Source organism: Vanacampus margaritifer, chromosome 11 (genome assembly GCF_051991255.1).
Source record: "Vanacampus margaritifer isolate UIUO_Vmar chromosome 11, RoL_Vmar_1.0, whole genome shotgun sequence".
Lineage (NCBI taxonomy): Eukaryota > Metazoa > Chordata > Actinopteri > Syngnathiformes > Syngnathidae > Vanacampus > Vanacampus margaritifer.
Genome location: NC_135442.1, coordinates 6,674,836 through 6,697,396, shown reverse-complemented (window position 1 = coordinate 6,697,396; position 22,561 = coordinate 6,674,836). Strand labels below are relative to the sequence as shown.

Genomic DNA, 22,561 nt, shown 5'->3' with positions numbered 1-22,561 from the left:
CAAAGAGAACACATTTTGCACATTTTGCATCTGCCTAATAAAGCAGTTAGACCTTATTGCTATTTATTTCTTTTAAATATTGTCTACTAAAAGGAGCACAAGAGATTTAAAAATGTATGAATGGCCTCTAGATTTTAATGTGTATGAACATAATTAAAATAGTCGATGAAAAGCTTTATGGGGTAAATCAGTATGCTTTTTTTTTTGTGTCAGAAAATAAAAAGCAAGTCAAATGGTGTTGCCTGTTAAAGAGACCCCCCCCACCACCACCACCACCACCACCACCATTCATTTGCATAATTTAATGAATCCAAGTCATTGTAATGCAATACCAAGTGCAGCAAGAACATAGAATGACAGTTTGAGTTAATGAAATGTGTTAACGGTATCATCATTTACTTGTATGTTAATTAGTCCAATTAATTTCCCTTGCTCTGTAATCTGAATACTGTAATACTCTTTGCTCCCCTGAAGGAATGAAATCCACAATGCGCACACCTCCGGGACAATCTGCGCGAAACATCGGGACTTATCCACTTGAACTGGATACACATTTGACATGTGAGCTCCTTTGATCAATTATTATTACTTCTAGTATTATTCGTCTTTGTATTAGGTTTGCCAGGGATGGAGAACTGCTTGACATCATTTGTATGCTGCATGACTTCTTTTTTTTTTTTTTTTTTTTTTTGGAATGCTCTCGTTTCAGTGCCAGCAAGCCAATGACAAATGGACTGAGAAGACCTTCTTGCGGCCATAATTGGGTTGAAGAACTTGAGACCACTTCACACTGAAAAGCTACTATTGACACGGTACGTAAACACTGCTTTGTTTTTTTTCCTTAAAGACCCCTCAAAGTGATTTCAAATGTCCGTATTTGAAGATAATTGCTGAAAATGTGCGAAGGCAGAAAACTTACGAGTTGCTCTGTTGTTATTGCTGGGCGAAAACATGTTAGCTTGGGAGCTATTTGAAGCCTAGCGGCATGAAAAGTCCTGTGATGACATGGTGGAAGGTTTTAAGCCAGGTGTCCAAAATACGGCCCGGGGGCCATTTGTGGCCGGCCTATTGTTTTTTAGCGGCCTGCGGTACATACTAAAAAATAACATTTGACATGGCCCACAATTCATAAGGACAAAAAGGTGCCAGATAACGTACATAACATTCATTTTCAGGTTCTCGTAGTGGTATTTAATACACTTAAATTTATAGTTTTTTGTTATTATTATTTATTTTATTTATATTATTATTTTATTTATTTATTTTATATATATATATATATATATATATATATTTATATATATTTTATAATGTTTAAATTTGGCAGGGTTGTTTTGCCAAATTCTCTGTAGTGCTTCAAATTTGCAAGACATATTTTTTTTTCACTTTTCCGACACATTAATCATGAAAAATTAAAGGAAAGCTTTTTTTTCTTGCACTTCACGCAATGACAATTCCAACAATATAGAATTCAGCATTACGCTGTATAACCTTGCCTGTGTGCACCGTTGGCACAAATGACATATTTCGTTCTACGATCCCTCATATACAAAACACTCGAGCGATGAAGGTCTCCATTTGGGTCCGGTTTTTTCGTGGCAAGATAGGCCTGCAATTTTGCCAAATGACTATTATTTTCCTTTCTCAAGGAACAAGTACAGCGCAATGGATCGTTGGTGTCGCACAGCTGCGGTCATGTACTGCATCGGTTTTGTGTGTAAATACAGAATCTTTGCATGTAGACTGAATGTATGCGCCAAAGCATAACATTTAGTTTAATAGTTTTTTTTTTTTATCAGCAGGATTGAAGGGTGTCCTTTTTTGGCGCCGCATTCTCGTGGCACTCTTGCCCTTGATCAACTGCACGAGGCAGACAATAGCACTGATCATTTTCCCCCGGCGAGGAAACCCAGCATGGATCAACTCAATAACCTGATATTCTCCGTCTACTCAATGTGGACAATTTAGCGCCAGGTCAGCACCTTTCTCGCTTTTTTTTTTTTTAAATCTCACAGGCAATTTGCTGACCTCCCCCCCGAGCACCGACGGGTCCAAAGGAGACAAACACAATTGTAGCACCGGAAAAAAGCGCTTGTGATGTGACCGTGCGTTCGGGTCTGGATTTCTCAAGGTGATACCTGGTGTGGGACAAGGAGCGAATTTTATGCAAACTTGATATCCAGCATGCTTGCAGATGACATTTTTCGTGTATTTCCACTGCATGCACGCATGTTTGAATTGCTGTGGTTACACATCATTTTGCATCATCCTGTTAGGCGGCGAGGTGCCATTCAGCTTCAAATTAAGCACTCGTTGCAGACGGGGGATTACGACGCGGACTCCCTTTTTCAGGGATGAAATTCAAATCGGATCAATCTTCATTGCGGAATTTCTGCCCCGCTGTTTTGCATTTACTGTTAGCCGCATCCAGCTGTGAAAATTGAATCGACAACAATATCCCGCATGATGATGTCCATTGTGTCTGTCTATTTTTACTGACGAGACAATTGCATCAGATGATGCCGTGCGGTTTTCCTTGGCGACGCAGAATAACTCTCCTTCATTGCTCAACCTCAAGGTCAAACCCGACAGCCGCGCTTCAACTCCCTCAATTCAGAACCGAGCAGTTGCGCTCTCGCTGTTGTCTTTGTGTGACAAGAGCGGCCCGTTTTGTGTTATTCAGCCTATTGGAAGACAATTTCCGATATGACAGGAGACGTTTTGGTGTCTGGAAATGTACATTAAACGGTGTCAACAACATCCTCCGAGGTCACGGCGGAGTCCCCCCCCCCCCCGCCAGCCGGCAAAGAATTCACACCGGCGTGTGACGGCTCGGTGGCAGTTTTGACACAGGTAATATGCACGCAGGATGACAGTGGCGCTGATGTGCCGCAGAGACAATAATGTACATATCATTTTCCTCCCTGACTGATTGAAGACTGTAATCTGTGCTGGACTTTGGCTCTGATTACACACGTCTCAGGGAGCAAAACAAGGACTGCCGGCGCTGGGCTCATCCCAGGCTTTTCAGCCTTCAAGGGGACTCGAGTCCGCCTTGAAGGTGAGCTCAATTTTGGTCCCATTTATGCCGTCGTCAGATGGAACGCATCCGGCAGACGGTCGTCAAACAGTGGCTTTCGCCAAGATGACGCGGGAACGGAGATGCCGACAGCACGCAAGGTCAACCCAATGACTTTTTTTTTTTTTTTGCCACTGTTTTTAGTTTAGAGAAAATTGCAACTGTAGAGGGCGCTATGGAGCAGGAAGCACCTATTTAACTCATTCACTTGCCGCCATTTTCACTGAAGCAACCCCCTTTGCTCCCGGATTTTGACTGATTTTGCAAGGCCCACAGAATATTGTGTTCTATTGCTAGAAAAACACGGAACCTACCAAAAGAAAGATTAGAGGGCAAAAAAAGTATATTTGTATCTGTTTCTGTTTTGTAGCAGTTGGGCATTAGAATATAGCTAAGTTTCATCATTATTCACAAACCTGTTGATAACAATGACAAAAAGAGCTTATTGCAACATGGCCCTGGTTGATTGCTTATACGCTGCTGCCACCTGCTGGTCGTTTTTGTAATAACTACCATTTCTTTAAGCGACCTCTTCAGGTCAAAATCTGCATCAAAGCCTTCTGTATGCTCTAACATGGGAAAAAACGTATAAATACGTTTTTGGGAATGAAGGTCAAAGTATTAAAAAACGTATTTATATGTTTTTGGTTTCGAATGAGTTAATCCTTGCTGCTAGGGAAAGACAGTTAAATTAAATCTACATGCAAAAAAAAATTTACTCATATTTTCTATGAAATAGATTCTTGAAAATAACATTTCCAAACAAAATCCTTATACCGTATTAATCTTCACAATGCTGTAATGATCATATGCTAGGGATGTTCAAAACCACTACGATGCCAGATCACCCGATAATGATACTACTGACGTTCATAAACGAGAAACTGCACACAGAGGATGTTACAGTTCCCGCCCTTTTTTTTTCTTCTTTTTTTTTATCGTCGGAACACAATAACATTTGTGTAGAAAGAAAGTATCAAATGCCAGGAGCAACCAGCCGCGTTGTTGTCCGCGCACATCGATCCACTTTCATCCCGCTCAGAAAGGAAATCTCACCAAGCAGAATGAACCTTTGCAACGCGTCTTCATGTAAAAATGGGAGCGAATTCTGTGTTGACAATAGGTCAGTGCTCTACAGAAGGTACCTCGCGCATTACAAGGTTGCTCTCGGGGGAGCGGTAATGGGTTCCGGGCAATTGAACAGGCTGCCATGCTTTATTGCACCTGTACTGAGTTAGAGCTGTCATCATTACCGCTTTCCTCTAACGTTGGCCCCATAAGCAAGGCAAGACAGACGCTCACACTCACTCAATGCCGGTGAATGTTTTCACTTCTTGTGGTGTGTCTGCAGTCAGTCACAACTCTAATCTGTGGATTATTTGGGGTATAATCTATATGGCAATGAATTGTAGTTGTTTATTTCTTGCGAGTGAAGGAAGTGGGATGAGATTTGAAAAATAATCTATTTGTGATTTTTTCTTCCTCAACATTGCAATTGTGATTTTTTTATTTATTTTTTTTTAAGGAGAGCTTGTTCATTCGATTTGACATCATCATTGCTCTCCTTTTTAAAAAAAAAAAAAAAATTAACAAAAATTTTTTTTTTTGAATTTTTTGTCTAAACCATAATTTTTTATAACGCAATTGTGATTTAATGTGATTGCTTCTTTAAGGTGTATTTTTTCTAAGCACAAGCAATAAATTCATCTCTATTAAAAAAAATAGTACAAAACTGCTTATAAATAACTGTTTTGGTCTTATTGGTTAGGCTTACAGTAAAACCAAAAGAAAATTAACCATAAATTCATAATCACTTTAATTAATTTTTTGTCTTATTTAAACACTACACTCACTACGACATCATAGTACAACAAAAAAATGTAAACAAATCTGTGGCTTTATCACTTCAGCTTTTCATGTTTCATGAACCAATATTGTCACCTTCCTAAAGTAATAGTCTTAGTCATTTTTTTCCCGTTTTTCCAGAAAACATGACAAACGGAACCAAATACTGATTACTGTATATGTATTAATAATTTCATTTCAGGGGTAGAATTGAATCACGTGTTTAACTAAGGATGTAGCTGGTTTTATTTATTTATTTATTTTTCTTTTGGTCAAAATTTGACTTGAGCTATTTAAAAAAAAAACTGGGGGGGGGGGGGGTTATTACGAAAAATAAACCTGGTGCTTCCGTTTTGTTTGGTATTTCTGAAAGAAAAAAATAAATAAATATATATATATATATATATTTTTTTTTTTTACTTCTGAACTCCAAGTGAGTTATTGCAGACTCGCTAACAGCGGAAGCGGACACTTTCCCGCATACCCCCAACGTACCTTTTGGCTCAGTTAAGGTAAGGCATGTACCGTAATTAGGAACACAACACAGTATTATTAATGTTTTAGTGTAAGGTATTCAGAAAAATAGAAAAAAATATTCAGAAAAAAAACGAAAAAGATTTTAGTTAATAAAACAGGGAAAACATTCGTCAGAAAAACAGGAGAGAAAAAAAATTCAGAAAAAGAGAGAAAAATATTTTTTAAACAGAAAAAAATACTCAGTAAAACAGAAAAAAAATATTCAGAAAATTAAAAAAAAAATACTCAAAAAAAAACAAAGCTTCCCCCAACAATTAGTCAGAAAAACAGGATTTTTTTTTTTTTCAAGTGAATGCAATATGCTTCCGTACACCCTCACCAAAAATGATTATTTTAGGTAATCCTGCTCCTTGTGCATGTTGCTGGTTTTCAACCACCTTTTTGTCAATAGCTGCAACATGAAGACACCAGAATGGCAATTTAACCCTTAAAACAATTATCGCAGCACTCGTTATCGGATTGAGAAGTCTTTCTGCCACGTTCTTCCTCTTGACGGACTCATCCGAGCGCAAGCGTCAAGGCCTCATCGCAGCCCCTCCCCCTGACATGCAGATGTTTCCCGCTTCCTCCTCCCACACGTTTCTTCTTATACCAGCATCCCAAACGAGCGCCTTTTGAAAACCAAGGAGAGGAAAAGTTTACATTGTGCCAGAAAAAGGAAATGGAAATTACGGGCAGTGTCAGATAATTGAGCTTGTCGCCAGAGACATGCTAATAACAGACAGATGCGCACGACTTGTCAGGCCGTCCCCGCGGTGACAGACTCTCTTGTGTTGATGAGCTGTTTTAGAGGGCAAATTGTTCCACGCAAACGCCACGGTTATTACGAGCTGGCAAGGCGCTCGCTCGCGTAGCCGATTCCGCTACAAGTGACAGAATCCAATTGACCGGCACATATTCATGCACTTTATTTTCTTTATTCTCAAGCAACAATGCAGATAATTACTGCACCGAGTAAAAATCCAAAATAGAATTTCATTGTGTACGGTGGAAACAATGGCGGAGCTGTCTCAGCAACACGTCTGCTGACGTTGTAACGACCAGGAGGCCTCGTGGAAGACAAGCTGCAATCTGGCTTGAAAGAACATTGATTTTTTTTTCTCCTTATGTTGCATAAACGTGTACAGTTCAACGGTTTGTGTGTCGTTTATGCAATGTTGGAACAATTTCTATTTATAAGTTATGGACAATTTTGGTGCTTCATTTGATTAAAGTAGCACAAAGGAACTTTTCAACCACTGCCACACAAAAAAACCTACAAATTTACTTTATGGCATACGTCACTTCCCCCTTTTACGCATTTGTTACAAAGACGGAAGTCAATTAGAAAATCGTGACCTCAAAAATGCGCTTGTCCTCATGAGAAACGTAGTCTTCCCTCAGGCATAACGTTACAGACTTTGTCCATATGGTGGCGCCGTAATCAACGTAAACGGAAAGTTCTTTAGTGTTGCTTTAAACATACATTTTTGTATGCAAAAAAACTTGAATTTTCATCAAACATTCTTAAGTCTATGGTCTAACTTTTTTTTCAGTGTTGGTTAGATATATTGTAGAGCTGTCAAAAATAATTGATTAATCGACAAGTAATCGATTATCAAATTAATCGACAACTATTTTAATATTCGCATAATTGGAGCAAAATGCAAAATGTAATACATTTTAATGCAAAATTAAAATTAATCCAATTAGTCGAATAATCGATTGAATAATTTTTAGATTAATTGATTAAAAAATATATATAAAAAAAATTATTATAATATTTATTATTAAAAAAAACATCAATAGACATTCACAACCTGTTAGCATGAATCTTAACGCCCGTTATTGTGTTTACAGATGTCAAGAAAATAATGTTATGCCATTTCTTGGATGTGAACGGATTGTCAGGTGTAGCGAGTGTAAATGTCCAGATGTTGTTTGTTCTTCTAGTTCAACTCCCCCGAGAGTTCATGTGAACCAAAGAGGACGTTCACTGTGATTTTTGTCAAAGTGTTTCCCACATCAGCTGACCTCATGTCGGCTCATTTGCTCCCAAAGACGTATAAATACGTTCTATTTTAAATATTACCATACTCCCAGAGACGTATTTATATGTTTTTATGGGGGGGTTTTCTAATGTGTAAGCATTCAGAAGGTTTTAATGTAGCTGAACTGAAGAAAATGCTTGAAGCAATGGTAGTTATTACAAAAACGGCCAGTAGGTGGCAGCAGAGTATAAGAGATCAACGAGGGCCATGTTGCAAAAAGCTCTTTTCCCCCCCACAGTTTTAAACAAATTTGTGAATAATGATGAAACTTAGCTATATTCTAATGCTAATTGCTGCAAAACGGAAACAGATACAAATATACTTTTTTCCCCCTCTAATATTTCTTTCGGTAAGTTCCATGTTTTTATAGCAATAGAACACAATGTTGTGTGGGCCTTGCAAAATCAATCACAATCCAGTAAAACAGCCGGGAGCGAAGGGGGCTGCTTCAGTGAAAATGGCTGCGAGTGAATGAGTTAATACAAGTACAAACCCTTCACTGAAGCCACATCACAAGTTTGAAGCACCTACCGTAAATGTGTTCATCCGAACGAACTTTGAGGACGGCTAACATGCTGTTGTCACAAATGCGAAGGGTCGCGGTTGCGCCGCCGCCCGCCATGTCAGGCGTTATCTCGGCGGGGGAAACGCGTATGTCCAGAGGTGAGGGCTGAGCTTTGTGCTGCGGAGCAGGCCACCTCGCGGCCTTTGTGCCCGTAACAAGCTGAGCTCAGGCTCCAGCGAAGCGAGAAATTGTAAACTCTCCGGAGAGGCCCAGCGAGGAGATAAGCGCTCAGTGTTTGCTGGCAAATGCGCATGTGGCTGAATCTGATAGAGGCCGGTCCCACGCCAGAATGGGAGTGATGATACCTCCCCCTTCTATGGTGACTTATGTTTAATCCCCTTTGCCCGTGTATTCACTTGCAAATACTCCTGTCACCATTAATATGTATTAACAGCCTCCGTGCTCAGCTCAATACAGATTTGCCCCAGTCTATTTTTCCTCTTGTGCTCGCCGACGTCTCGGATGAACACGAATAGGTCAGAACGTGCTGCTGATGTTCAGGCTGTGAAATCTTGGTCTTATACGTTCCTGTTTGGATAAAAAAAAAAAAAAAGTCACATCCATTCGTTGTTCTTTAGACGCTACGTGGGGGATTAAAGATTTATCATGATTTGTCAACATACTCATTGTTACTTGTTTATTAATTCATTCACTGCCATTGATGGCTATCGACGCCAAAAATTCATTTGAACTATTTCTATTAGTTTAACATTTTTTCCATTCCAGAGTATGAAAACCTAGATTTTTTTTTACTGTACATTTAGAACAGGTATAAAATTTGTGATTAATCATGAGTTAACAATCTGAAATCATGCGATTAATTATGATTAAAATTTTAATCGCCTGATGCTCCATATTTATCTTTTCTTTTTAATTCATTTACTGCCATTGACAGCTATAGACGTCAAAAATTCATTTGAACTATTTCTATTTAACATTTTTCCCCACTTTTCTTAACAAGAGTATGAAAACCTAGCATTTTTTTTATTGTACATTTAGAACAGATATACAATTTGTGATTAATCGTGAGTTAACTAGTGAAGTCATGCGATTAATTACGATTACAAATTCTTTCTTTTTTTCTGGAGAGCTCAGTATTGTTCATTCGGTAATTTTACCGATTTGACATGTCATCATCATTGCTCTCCTTTTACGATTACAAATTCTAATCGCCTGACGCCCTATTTCTATTAGTTTAACATTTTTTTGGTGTGAAAACCTAGAATTTTTTTATTGTACATTTAGAACAGATATAAAAATTGTGATTAATCGTGAGTTAACTCGTGAAGTCATGCGATTAATTACGATTACAAATTCTAATCGCCTGACGCCCCTAATTTTTAATAATCTTTTTTTATATATATTTTCTTTTTTTAAATCGTTTCTATTAGTTTAACATTTTTTTCCACTTTTGTCAACAAGAGTATGGAAACCTAGAATTTTTTTTATTGTACATTTAGAACAGATATAAAAATTGTGATTAATCGTGAGTTAACTGGTGAAGTCATGCGATTAATTCCGATTACAAATTCTAATCGCCTGATGCCCCTAATTTTTAATAATCTTTTTTTTTTTAATCTTTTCTTTTTTTTTTATAAAACAAAAAAGAAAATTAGGGGCGCCAGGTGATTAAAATTAATTGTAACTAATCGCGTGACTTCATTCGTTAACTCATGATAAAAAAAAAAAAGAAAAGATTATTAAAAAAGATTATTAAAAATGAGGCATCAATGGCAGTGAATGAGTTAATATCATTGATGGCAGTAAACGATGCCATCTAACAAGATAAAGAATGTCGGATGGGATTTGCGTGAGACTCTCTCTTGTCGGATGCTTAATCCAGACAAAACCCTGAGAGGCTCATTATCGCCTGGCGCGGCCTTAAGCCGGCTCGTCTTGCGTTAAAGCCAGCCAAGAGCAGCCTGTCAGCTCGCTGGCACAGCCCAAATCAAGCTGTCAATTACCAGACATGTTTATGGAAATGACATGTTTGTTAACATGCTGGGAAAAAATGCGCTCGCCCCTCGGGCAGAATGTGTTAAGAGAAACAGTTTTGCTCCCAAATCACCTTTCAAAGGGATGAAGGTGATCCTCATCGCATCGCAGGCGCATTTGGGGATCGTAGCGGTCGCTTTGCTAATGTGAACGCCCACTGCAAAAAAAAAAAAAAAAAAAAAAAAGCACAACTGGTAATCAAAGCGGAAGTTCGTGCGTGATCATTTTTGCTTTTGTTTATTGAGACACTTCCTTCTGTCTTGGCAGTTGTTCAGCCCCTTTTGTCCTCCTCGCAGATTTACCGGAGCATCGTGAGTTGAACTAACAGCACTGATGAAAAAGGCTTTAGAGCAACATTTTGCCATTTGGAACTATAAAAATGTAGAAAGTCTAACATACGTAGAAGGTTAGGCTTTTATAACGCAGTCTACTTGTTGTGGCGGCTGAGCTAGATTTGGACTTATTTTGTTTCGAAAAAAACGAGCCGTTACGCACGTCACCTGTTCTATGGATTCGGGTCACGTGACCTGCGATGCCCCATAAGGCAAAATGGCAGCACCGAGATGGATAAAAACGGGTGGATTTTGCTGCTTAATTCATATTCCAAAATCTATACGTGGTGTTAATTAAGCATGGGCCGATATTAGATTTTGATGGTATGATAAACGTGAGTAAAAATATTGCGGTATTAAAATTACAGCTCTAAAATGTACTTTAACTCATTCACTGCCGTTGACGGCTATAGACGTCAAAAATTCATTTGAACTATTTCTATTAGTTTAAAAATGTTTTCCCACTTTTGTTAACAAGAGTATGAAACCCTAGATTTTTTTTTTACTGTACATTTAGAACAGATATAAAATTTGTGATTATTCGTGAGTTAACTAGTGAAGTAAGGAATTAAATATGATTAAAAAATTGAATCGGCCGATGCCCCTAATTTTTTATATTTTCTTAATAGAAATAGTTAAAATGAATTTTTGACGTCTATAAACGTCAATGGCAGTGAATGAGTTAAAAAAAGATTTGAGTTTTCTCCAAAAAAAAAAAAAAAGATAATAAAAATAATGTTTTATTTTTTATTCATGGACAGCAGTTTGTGTCCACTGCTGTTTTTTTTTTTTGTGTTCTATAAATAAAAATAGAGAAATCCCATACAGTATATTCCTAACTTATTTTACCTCTACGCGTTCATAATCATTTAGCTCCTAAAATAAAAGTATGCACTATATATAAATTGATTAATTTAAACCTGGGGTGTCAATCATAATTAATCACATGACTTCAATAGTTAACTCACGATTAAACACAAATTTTATATCTGTTCTAAATGTACAATAAAAAAAATTCTAGGTTTTCATACTCTTGTTGACAAAAGTGGAAAAAATGTTAACCTAATAGAAAAGATTTAAAAAAAGAAAAAAAAAAAAAAAAAAAGATTATTAAAAATTAGGGGCGTCAGGCGATTAGAATTTGTAATCGTAAAAGGAGAGCAATGATGATGACATGTCAAATCGGTAAAATTACCGAATGAACAATACTGAGCTCTCCAGAAAAAAAAGAAGAAAAAAAAGAAAGAATTTGTAATCGTAATTAATTGCATGACTTCACTAGTTAACTCACGATTAATCACAAATTGTTTATCTGTTCTAAATGTACAATAAAAAAATGCTAGGTTTTCATACTCTTGTTAAGAAAAGTGGGGAAAAATGTTAAATAGAAATAGTTCAAATGAATTTTTGACGTCTATAGCCGTCAATGGCAGTAAATGAATTAAAAAGAAAAGATAAATTTGGAGCATCAGGCGATTAAAATTTTAATCATAATTTATCGCATGATTTCAGATTTTATTTTATTTATTTTTTTCCCCAAGTTTTCATACTCTTGTTACATTAAATAGCAATTCACAAAATTGAGTTAAAATTAAAAAGATGAACTGTACTGTAAAAAACAAGTGTGATATTGATTTGTGTTGGTCATTTTTCTGCCACTAGATGGCATAATTGCATTTGTAAGACAGTGACAGCTCAGCGCATTTTTTCGTTTCAAATGAAGCGCCATTTAATCTGTAACATAAAGTCACTTGTGAAATTCTGCACATTTTTAAAATTGTAAAATACAACTTGACCCCAGTCTTCACAACAATATGCAAAATTATTAAATGTATTACTGATAAATTTTGCAAAAGTTGCAACTGGAATTCCCATCGTTTTGACACCCCTAATTTCAATATACAAATGATTTCATATGTATGTTTGTGGATCCCCCCCCTGCATAAAAGTGGTGATTTCAGCCTTGGGAAATTGAGCCTTATCGACATGCACATTTTGCATGTCTGGCTGAGCTCATCTTAGACAAGGTAATTTTGCAGAGCAATTACCACTGTAATGTATTCCAAAGTCAGGACATTTTGCTGCTGCTTAGGTGAACCTCTGACAGCATGTTTTGATTTTCCAAGCAATTGTTCCCCTGGCTCGGAGATCGCGTCTCCGTCCGCGTATCTCCCTTCGTAACCATCCGCCATGATGCCATTACTTCACATTAACATCCGATCTAATTACCTCACTTAGACCCGCAGCTGTACTCCGACTCGGTGGGTTTGACAGAGAAGTAAGTAAAGATGGCTACGGGTGGACTCGGTGGGTGTTTATGGTGAAGGAGAGTCCGCCGACGAAGGCGCGGCCCATTCTCAGTGGGCCCGCGTTACCTGGCGGGGATGTTGAAAATGCCCCAGAGAATGTCAGTGCGCAGTGAAACTGTCATCACACAATTACTCTTGGCCAACATCTCCATGTAATGGCTGTGACACTCTTTACAATTCAGATTGTAGTCGCAGTCAGCGGCACTTAAACGCTGCACTTTGTTTTATGAAAAAGATAAAGATCTGTGTAATCTGCCGCTGCTCAGCCGTCGCTTGAATGCTTGTCAGGCGGCGTTTTTTTTGGCATTCTCAAAAAGTTGTCATTGCCCACAGCGTCTTCCTTTGTTGGGTCTCTCAGTGAAAATGTTGTCCGTGTTTTTTTTTAAGCCACCTTAAGAGGATCTTTCGGCAAAATGCCCACTTGAAAATGAAGATCTAAATGTGGTGCTTCTTTTGCGACGACTTGGGTGGAGATGGTTGTTGCTATGCCCTCTTCTGCCACAATGTCAAGTCAAAACATTTAGAAGTGACACTCACGCAATCATGGTGGAGCTCACTTTTAACTCATTCACTGCCGTTGACGGCTATAGACGTCAAAAATTCATTTGAACTATTTCTATTAGTTTAAAAATGTTTTCCCACTTTTGTTAACAAGAGTATGAAACCCTAGAATTTTTTTTTACTGTACATTTAGAACTGATATAAAATTTGTGATTATTCGTGAGTTAACTAGTGAAGTAAGGAATTAAATATGATTAAAAAATTGAATCGGCCGATGCCCCTAATTTTTTATATTTTCTTAATAGAAGTAGTTCAAATGAATTTTTGACGTCTATAAACGTCAATGGCAGTGAATGAGTTAAACCAAGGATGACTTTGTGACTGAGGATTGTTTGTTTTTCCTTCAGTAGTAACTTGTCACTTGTGTTCCTCAGGGCTCCAATATGGGCCCACTGCTGTTTTGTTATGGTGGCAACACTAATAAATAAATATATATATATATATATATATATATATATATATATATATATATATATATATATATATATATATATATATATATATTTATTTATTTATTTATTAGTGTAGAGAACAGATGTAAAAAATATAATTAAAAAATTAAATAAATAAATAAATATATATAATTGGAAATAAAAACAACTATATATATATATATATATCTATATATACAACATATATATACAACTATATATAGTTGTTTTTATTTCCAATTATATATATTTATTTATTTATTTATTTTATTTATTTTTTATTTATATTTATTTATTTATTAAATTTTTTAATTATATTTTTTACATCTGTTTTTATTTTCACTTTTAGGCATTTATTTATGTTAAATTTTGTCAGTTTTGGTCCTCCATACTTCCAAACATTAATTGATGCGTCTTATGCTCGTTTCAACCTCACAGAAGTAAATTTTCTCCGATTTATGATCGTAGTCGTCCATGAAAGCAGACTGATTATCTTTGCGTTGATCAAAATAAGACATTTGTAAGCATCTGCTTTTACTTTGGACATCGCTCAACATGTTTGCCCATTTTACAGTCCAAACCAGTCAATGAATCATAATCAATAAATAGCACTGTCAATTTGAAGTGATGGATATAATAAAAAATAAAAAATATGATTCATCATCAAAATAGTAGAAGGATTAACCGATTATTAAAATAATTGTTGGTTGCAGCCCCAAAATAAAAGTCGTCATGGTTGACATTTGCACTCTCCAGAAAATCATCTTTTGTAACAAAATTTTGCAATCCCAGTTCAAGTACTTCACACATCTTGAAAATGGTCAAATGTAGCAACACAAAGGAAGAGTGACAATAAAAAGGAGCACATTTGGCATGCGCACGCCAGTAAAAGAGCATCTGGAAAGATTCCAGCTGCAGAAAGGCAGGCTGCCAACCTGCGTGTGCTACCAGATTGGGTTTAACACGCCAGATTGATTGTAATTGTCTGATCAATCCAATGTTTGTGAGCACTAATGCCCTTTATTATGGTTTGTTTTTCTTTCGTGCTGATTCCGCTTCCCTGGGGAGGGTCTGTGTCACCAATTCTGTTGCGTGACTTCTTTCCAAAACTGCCGTCTCACTTGCTATGTGAAAACATTTGTCATAAATGTTACCCCAAGTTCCAATAAAAAAAAAAAAAGTGGCACGATGAATAAATAAAACAGACTCAAATGTGAACATAATCTTTTTTTTTTTTTTTTACTTCAAAGCAGCATTCCAAGTGTCACATAACAGCAGGTGCACTTTCCAATCATGGCTGAAGAATTGAACCCTGCACAGGTGTGGAGAGGTTAACCATTCTTTTTATGTCGAAGCTTTTTTGGTCCTTAATGTCCACTCGCAGGAAATGAGTCGGCGACTCCAGATATATCGTGCCGTGCGGTTGCCGTGTGGTTGCCGGTCATAAAGAACTCATTTGCTTGTATTGTTGGACAAGCGGTCCTTACGGTTTGGCGAGAGTACAGAAGCAATCCAAGAACAATTATGCCATTTAGTGGCAACAGTATGCGGCTGGTGAAAGGTGGACATTTTCGTAGGTGAAAGCGAGTATACAACTCTTCAAACTGATTGAAATTGTTCGGGATAAGAAGTGTTATTTTTTTTCAGGTTCTTTTGATTTGCTTTACTGCCTCGACGACCCCCCCCCCCCCCCCTCTATTTTCTTTAACAGTAGCTTGACTGTTTAAAAGTATTACGATCGCACGCAGAACAAACTTTTATTACCATTCTTCCTCTCTAGTCTAAAAATAATGGCAGGTGAAAGACCCTAAAGGTGGACTGAATACATTTGAAAAATAATCCAATTTAGATTTTTTTTATACATATAATGTCATCTTCATCATGATTGTTTTTCTTTCTTTCTTTCTTTTTTATTTTATTTTATTTTTATTTTTTTTACAAAAGCAAGGACTGGACTCCTACCCCATATCCGCGATCACTGTTTGTTTACCGTTAAACCGCCCAATCCCGAATCAATTCAAATGGGTTTACTAATTGTACTTTTGCAAAATAACATGCCATAGTTTAAAAAAAATTTAAAAAAAAAATCTAATTTGATCATAATTGTAAATAGAGTTCACTTATCTACATCATAAGTTGTCCAAAACATTTTATTAAGCATTTTTTGAAGTGCATTAAGGCTGTACAGTATGCTAACCTAGCCGCGCCAAAACTATGGAAATGTTTTTTTTTAAGTTTAAAATAACTTACTTTACCCTCCAGGATCCCTCGCCGTACACTGGCCAACAGTAGAACACGGCTTTGTTTTTCCACTTTTGGCAAAGCTTTAAATTCATCCATGTTCTGTTGTTCGAGCTAGCTTGCGCTAAGCTAGCCTAGCAGGATTTCTCCGGTCCAGCGTCCAAGTTTGCAAACTCACTTCTTTGTGCTAGGACGACGTCTGACGCTAACAGCAAAGTCATGAAAAAGGCGTTGAGACACCGCCTATGAAATATATCTAGAAATAAAGCCTGCAAATCGAAATGAAGCCGTTTTTGTTGTGTGTTTTTTCAAAATGCAGTCATCCGATTTGAATGTGATTAATTGTTCAGCCCTAACTGCTATTTTAAGGACGTAATGAAGTACATAGTTGAAACTAATCCGAGTCCTCCCTGTGCGGCTTGACTTTTAAAAGTTGATCTCTGCTGATATTTGTTCTCATCAGTAAATTAACAACCTTCCCTCAGGCACCTCGCCGGAACTTAAGACGAGTCTAACTGCCAGAATTTACAACTCCTCTATTTTTCACACGACAGAATCAATACCGGCACTGAAGAAGAGGGATAAAAATTTATGGTATCTTGCAATTTAATGGTTGAAAAGATGCAATTTGAAAGATCATAAATTGTGAAGGCGCTTACGCTTCATTGCTCTTGATTCAGCGCTTGCTGTTAGAACTTGATTTGCGAGTGTCTGCAAAGTGTGATTAACGATGCGATCAATGTGCAGTGCAGCACACCATGGCCCTCCTAATGCTCTTCATTAGAATAAATAAAATAAATTGACTGCAGCTCTATGAAAACTCCGTAATGGTTAAAAATCAACGGGTGTCATCCACGCGGCCGCCATTGAGTCCCTCTCGGCCTTGATCGCGTTTATCCTGACGGCCAGAGGGGACCCCGGCACAGCGTCGGTGGGGGGGGTTGAGGGCACAGTCCGCCGCCGCCACTGCTTAGTTGACTGGTAATCATAAATCGCAGCGCTTTGTGGTGGCCGTGTTCACTTTGCGGAGTATTAATGCATGAAATAGCATTTGAAGCTGATAGACGCTCGGCTGAACGCTCACTCTGCGCTCTTGGAGGCATATTGTTTGGAATAACATTTACCGGGAACATTTATTCCACTTCAGCTCATGTTGTCGTGCCAGACGGCTCAAGTGTTGCGTCCGACTCGGCTTTAAAATTCAGCACTCCCGGCTGCTGCTCCTTTTATGCTTATTATTGTCCTGACAGATTAGTTACACAAATGGCCACAATGCGAGTCGTTGCGAAGACCTTCCAATTGATTTCCTGCCCACGAAAATCGATGTATGCAAGCAACAAAAGATTAATATTTTCATCTCTCTCAGGAAAGCAAAGTATTGACGCACATTTTCATGTCATGTGTCATTTGCGTACAATATAACAGAGATTTGACTGCAAACAGCATTTATTAGAAGAGTGGCAACATCAACAAATAACGTAGCTGCTGCCTCTCTGGTCAGTCTTGGTACTACACCATATTTGTGCTCTATTGATTGTCTCAGTAAAAATAAGGTACCGGTAGTTTGGGATTTGTTAAAATTATAGTTTGTTTTGACTTGTATTTTTTAATTTTAATTTTAATTAGCCTTTAGAGATTTTTGTTTGTTTTGTTTTTAGTAGTTTTGGTACTAGTTTTAGTTGTTTTTTAATGTGTGGTGTGCTGTATCGGTCATATAAAGTAAAAAAAAAAAAAAAAAAAAGAGTTATTAGTTTGCCAAGAAAGTTTTTTTTGTTTTTTTTTAATGCTTCATTTTAATTTAGTTTTTTATTAGTTTATTATGTATTTATTTGTTTATTTATTTATTTACTATAATGGAGTATTTGTTCAAATAAAAAGTGTTGTGTAATAATGTAAACTACAATTATTAGACAACTGACCTTCCATCTTCTGTAGCTACAGATGTTCAGAAATACCAAAATACTGTAAACATATTTAACCCCAAAACTACTAATTGACAAAGATGAAAATGAAGGAAATTTCTGTCATAAATAGTTAGTTGGAATATTCATTTTCATTTTGTTTACATTTTTTTTTCACTTTTAGTTTTATTTATTTATTTACTTTAATAATCTAGTTTTTTTCCCCCTTACTACAAAAAAATGGTGTAATAACCCCGCTTCACAAGAACCGTTGACACTTCATTGAAAGTGCATTAAGTTGCCAAATTCTATTTCTGTTTATTTCTTTGAACTCTATTCTGTACAACAGTTGGTTCTTTTTAACTCATTCACTGCCATTGACGACTATAAACGTCCAAAATTCATGTGAACTATTTCTATTAGTTTAAATATTTTCCACCACTTTTGTTAACAAGAGTATGAAAACCTTAGATTTTTTTTAATTGTTCATTTAGAACAGATAACATTTGCGATTAATTGTGAGTTAGTCAAGCGATAAATTAATTAAAAAAAAAAAAAGAATCGCCTGACACGATTTAAAAAAAACAAAAAAAATTATTAAAATTGAGGGGCATCAGGCGATTAAAATTTGTAATCGTAATTGATCACATGACTTCAGTAGTTAACTCACGATTAATCACAAATGTTATATCTGTTCTAAATGTACAACAAAAAATTTCGGTTTTTAGGTTTTCATACACTAGTTGACAAAAGTGGGAAAAAAAATGTTAAACTAATAGAAATAGTTCAAATGAATTTTCAACTTTGAGTTCCAACAAGAATGGATCCCTAAAGTACTCTAAATTTCTGATAGTGTTTAACACCCCTTTGTTCTTTCGGAGTGTTGTAGGGGAGTAAAGTAAAAAAAGTAAAACACGAGTTAAGGTTAACCTTTCATGCTTGGTATGGCATAACATGGCGTTGAGTTTTTTTTTTTTTTTTTTTTCCCTCACAAATTCCTTGGCGGTGTTCCTCTCCTGCTCAGCCCGATCTTGATGAGCTCCCTGCCCATTAAACATGACCTGAGAGCTCATTTTACACGGAGACGTTTAATTGCGTGTTGCCGGGCTACTCGTCTTATTAGGCTAAGTGCCGGCTCCTACGGCGACTCCGTCAAGTGAACGTGCAAGCTGCAGAACTTTTCCACCTCGCTGCTCCCCCGCTGCTCATTACTGCAGTCATCATCACACAAGTCACTTTCCAATAGATTTGTGTCAATTTACAGATGAAACCGTTCCTTTCGCAGGTTTGACCCCGACTTGATACTTCTGATGATTGCAAAGTGTTCGGAATTACTGTGCGAGAAATTGCGAGAAACACTATTAGACTGATACATTGCGGTATGTGCATTCAAGTATTTTATTTTTTTTAAAGAAATTCAGTTCATTCACCTCCCCCACTCATGGCTGGGTGACTTATTTGTGTTTTTTGAACTGAATTAAGTGATCAGCAAGGTGCATTTGTCCTCTTTCTGAGACAACCAGCAAGAAAAGAGCGTCCACGTGGCTTTTGTCCAAATGGTCACTTGATGCACACCATGTGACGTGTCCTATCAAGAGACCTTTTTGCTGACCAAAATGGGAGTTTCCTGGGTTGTCTTGTTCACTTGCGATATAGTCCAAGCCCAGACATGGCGGACGCTGATATCTTCCATGAGAGAGCGCTGGACGCCCTCATGCAATTATTCGAGCATCCTGCATTTTGGTTTGTTTTTTGTTTTGGTGATGATTTCCCTGGGTGGCTCTTTACAAACGGAAGACAATGTGCACAAATATTTGGATATTCACGTTTTCTTTCAATTCCGCTAATATTCCACAATACCACTTTTGTACCTGAAAGATGCAGCATTCTATTTTACACAACAGGTTACCATTTATGGGAGTTTTATGGCGTTGAGACAAAGTTGATTTTGTTCCACCAAGGGGTAAAACAAAAAAACTAACAAAAAACAACTATACATACTGATGTGTTAAAGCTAACCAATTTCTTGGGTTATCAGTATACTCGTAGCTGTGTTTAAAAATTATATATATATATATATATATATATATATATATATATTAACCAACATTTTCTACACTGTAAAAACAGTGTAAAAAAAACATAAGTAAATAAATAAAAATAAATACTAATAAGAGTGATTTCATCCAATTTTCTGGGTTGTTTTACACAAGACAACCCAAAAAATTGGGTCATTTTGTACAAAGCAACCCAGAAAGTTGGGTCAAATTGACCCAAGTAGTGATTTAGTCCTTTTTTTTTAATCCACATTGGGTTATTTTTTTACCCAACCTTTTTATATTCTAAACTGTTGGTTAAAAATAACTCAATTTTGTGGTCGATTGCTTTTTGACCCAAATTGGGTTAGTTTTTAACTAACTTTTTTTTACACTCTAAAAACAGTTTTGTGCAAAACAACCCAAGATGCTGGATCAAATTGACCCAAATAGCGAGTCTGTCCTTTTTTCTTTTTAATCCAGATTGGGTTATTTTTGACCCAACATTTTTATAGTCTAAACTGTTGGTTGAAAATAACTCAATTTGGTGGTCGATTGCTTTTTGACCCAAATTGGATTCGTTTTTAACCAACTTTTTTTTTTACACTCTAAAAACAGTTTTTTGCAAAACAACCCAAGATGCTGGATCCAATTGACCCAAATAGCGAGTCTGTCCCTTTTTGATGCAAATTGGGTTATTTTTGACCCAAATGATTTTAATAGTATAGAATGTAAGCAGAAGAAGCAAGTCACTCAAACCAGTTTCTCATCGTGACACAACCCAGCCATTTTCTGTAGGTGGGACATCCACTCTCACCACGATTCACCCACCACCGTCTTCCAAGAATCATACTTTAAAAATAATGTAAACACAGGAGAACACACTCTAAAACTCTCTTCATCTCAATCAAATGCAATCTTCAACTCAATCTGTTGGGTCCAAATAATTAACCCAGCCTTGGGTAAAAGTAACCCAAACTGCAAAAAAAAAAAAAAGATACCCAGTGAGTGGGTTAGGAAAACAACCCAGCATTTTTGGTATGTAAAAACACTGGAATATAGTTAATTTACTCAAAAATTGTAATGAATGAGAAGTGACTTGAATTAGTTTTTTACGTAATTATATTTTGTTAACAGCCATTTTCTGCCTTTTTTTCTACCATGTGTTTTTTTTTTTTAAAGATATAAATACTTCCATAAATATATAGGCACAAAAATTTGCCTGGTATTGAATATATTAACATTTACATGTTTTTCAAAATGTAAAAAAAAAAAACATACGTTATTGTATTGTACTCTGTCGAGTGTTGAAGCAATACTGCCCTGCCCGGGCTGACACGGGGACATAAACGCATCCGTGTAGTGCAACTCAAGCAGCAGACTCCTCATCAGCCTGCATCATAAGTAGCGTTAGGGGGCACATGGCTGTGAATAGGCCTCATCAGTGAGGCCAAGGGTTCACGTCCTCGTATTAGTTGTAAAGAAGTCGCCGTGCTCGACCCAAGGCAAATAAGACCCTAGAGGCAATTATTTGCAATCACTAAACGTATTATTCATTACGAAAGATTTTCTTGTTCTTACACCGGCGTAATTTGCTATTGTTCGTGCAAAAATGGCAAGCGAAATGTGTCATTGTATAAAAAGAGATTTTTTCTATTTTTTTTTTTTTAATTTAATGACTGCTTAAAAGTCTGCATAAACTTTCAAAGTGCAAATGAAAGGGAGCCTCATTGTCCACTGAGCCTTGGTGAGAATGTGACATGTCTCGTCTGGGTGTAATCATTAGGCTGTTTTCATTGACCTCATCAGTGCGTATTGTGCTGTGAGAGGCGAGCGTCACGCCGCCGCCGCCACCTCAGGTGAGCGTGCGCCATAATGCCTCGCCGAGTAACAAGTAGAACACAATTACTCCAAACTTTCCCTCGAGTCTTTTATCTACTCTCTATTTTCCTCCCATCCCCCCCCCCTTCTCCTTGGCCTTCTATCTTTCTTTGCAAAGCGTAACGTACTGATTGGTAATGCAAAAAGAATAGCGCGCTAATTAGCAATTCCGTCACGTTGCAATGTTTGACTTTTTTTTTATTTTTCGCTCTGCATATTTCTGCCTTCCAGATAGGAATGCAATTAAGGATAGTGTTGTTGGTTGTTTTTTTTACTCTCTAAATTATTAAAGTAGATGTAATTAGGGAGGGATGAGGAGGGAGACAAATTCTATGGAGTCTATACTAGAGTTGTTCGATAGCATTTTTTCTCAGATGATACTAAATTTCATTTAACACAAACAAAAATTGTGAACAAAGATTTCTTTTTCAACTACTGCCGAGGAGGACTATCATAATGTCAGATTTTTTTTTTCTCAAGTGGCTGCTATCGCCAGTCTCCACGGGTGTCTGATACCGATACCTGGTATCGGTACTTGCCCATCCCTAACGTATACATAACTGTGTACATTTTTTCAGTGCAGATGCTTTATTTACACTATATTAATTGTTTTTAGCCACACTCTAAAAAGAGTTGGGTTAAGAAATAGGTATTTTAGTGTAAAACAACTCATAAATATTGGTCAGATCCTTTACTTGGGTAAAAAAAAAAAAAAAAGTCATTTTGTATAAAACAACCCAGAAAGTTGGGTCAAATTGACCCATAAAGTGGATCGGTCCATTTTTTTCCATTATTGGGTTACTTTTGTCCCAACTGTT

At 36.9% G+C, this 22,561-nt stretch overlaps 1 long non-coding RNA gene across 1 annotated transcript in view; it reads left to right on the top strand.

Annotated features, from left to right (window-relative positions):
- Positions 1-22,561, top strand: part of LOC144060778 (uncharacterized) — a 35,234-nt gene that overhangs the window by 897 nt on the left and 11,776 nt on the right. The window contains exons 2-3 of the long non-coding RNA XR_013296009.1: positions 475-561; positions 710-812. This is a non-coding gene — a long non-coding RNA (uncharacterized LOC144060778). The remainder of the gene's footprint in view (positions 1-474; positions 562-709; positions 813-22,561) is intronic.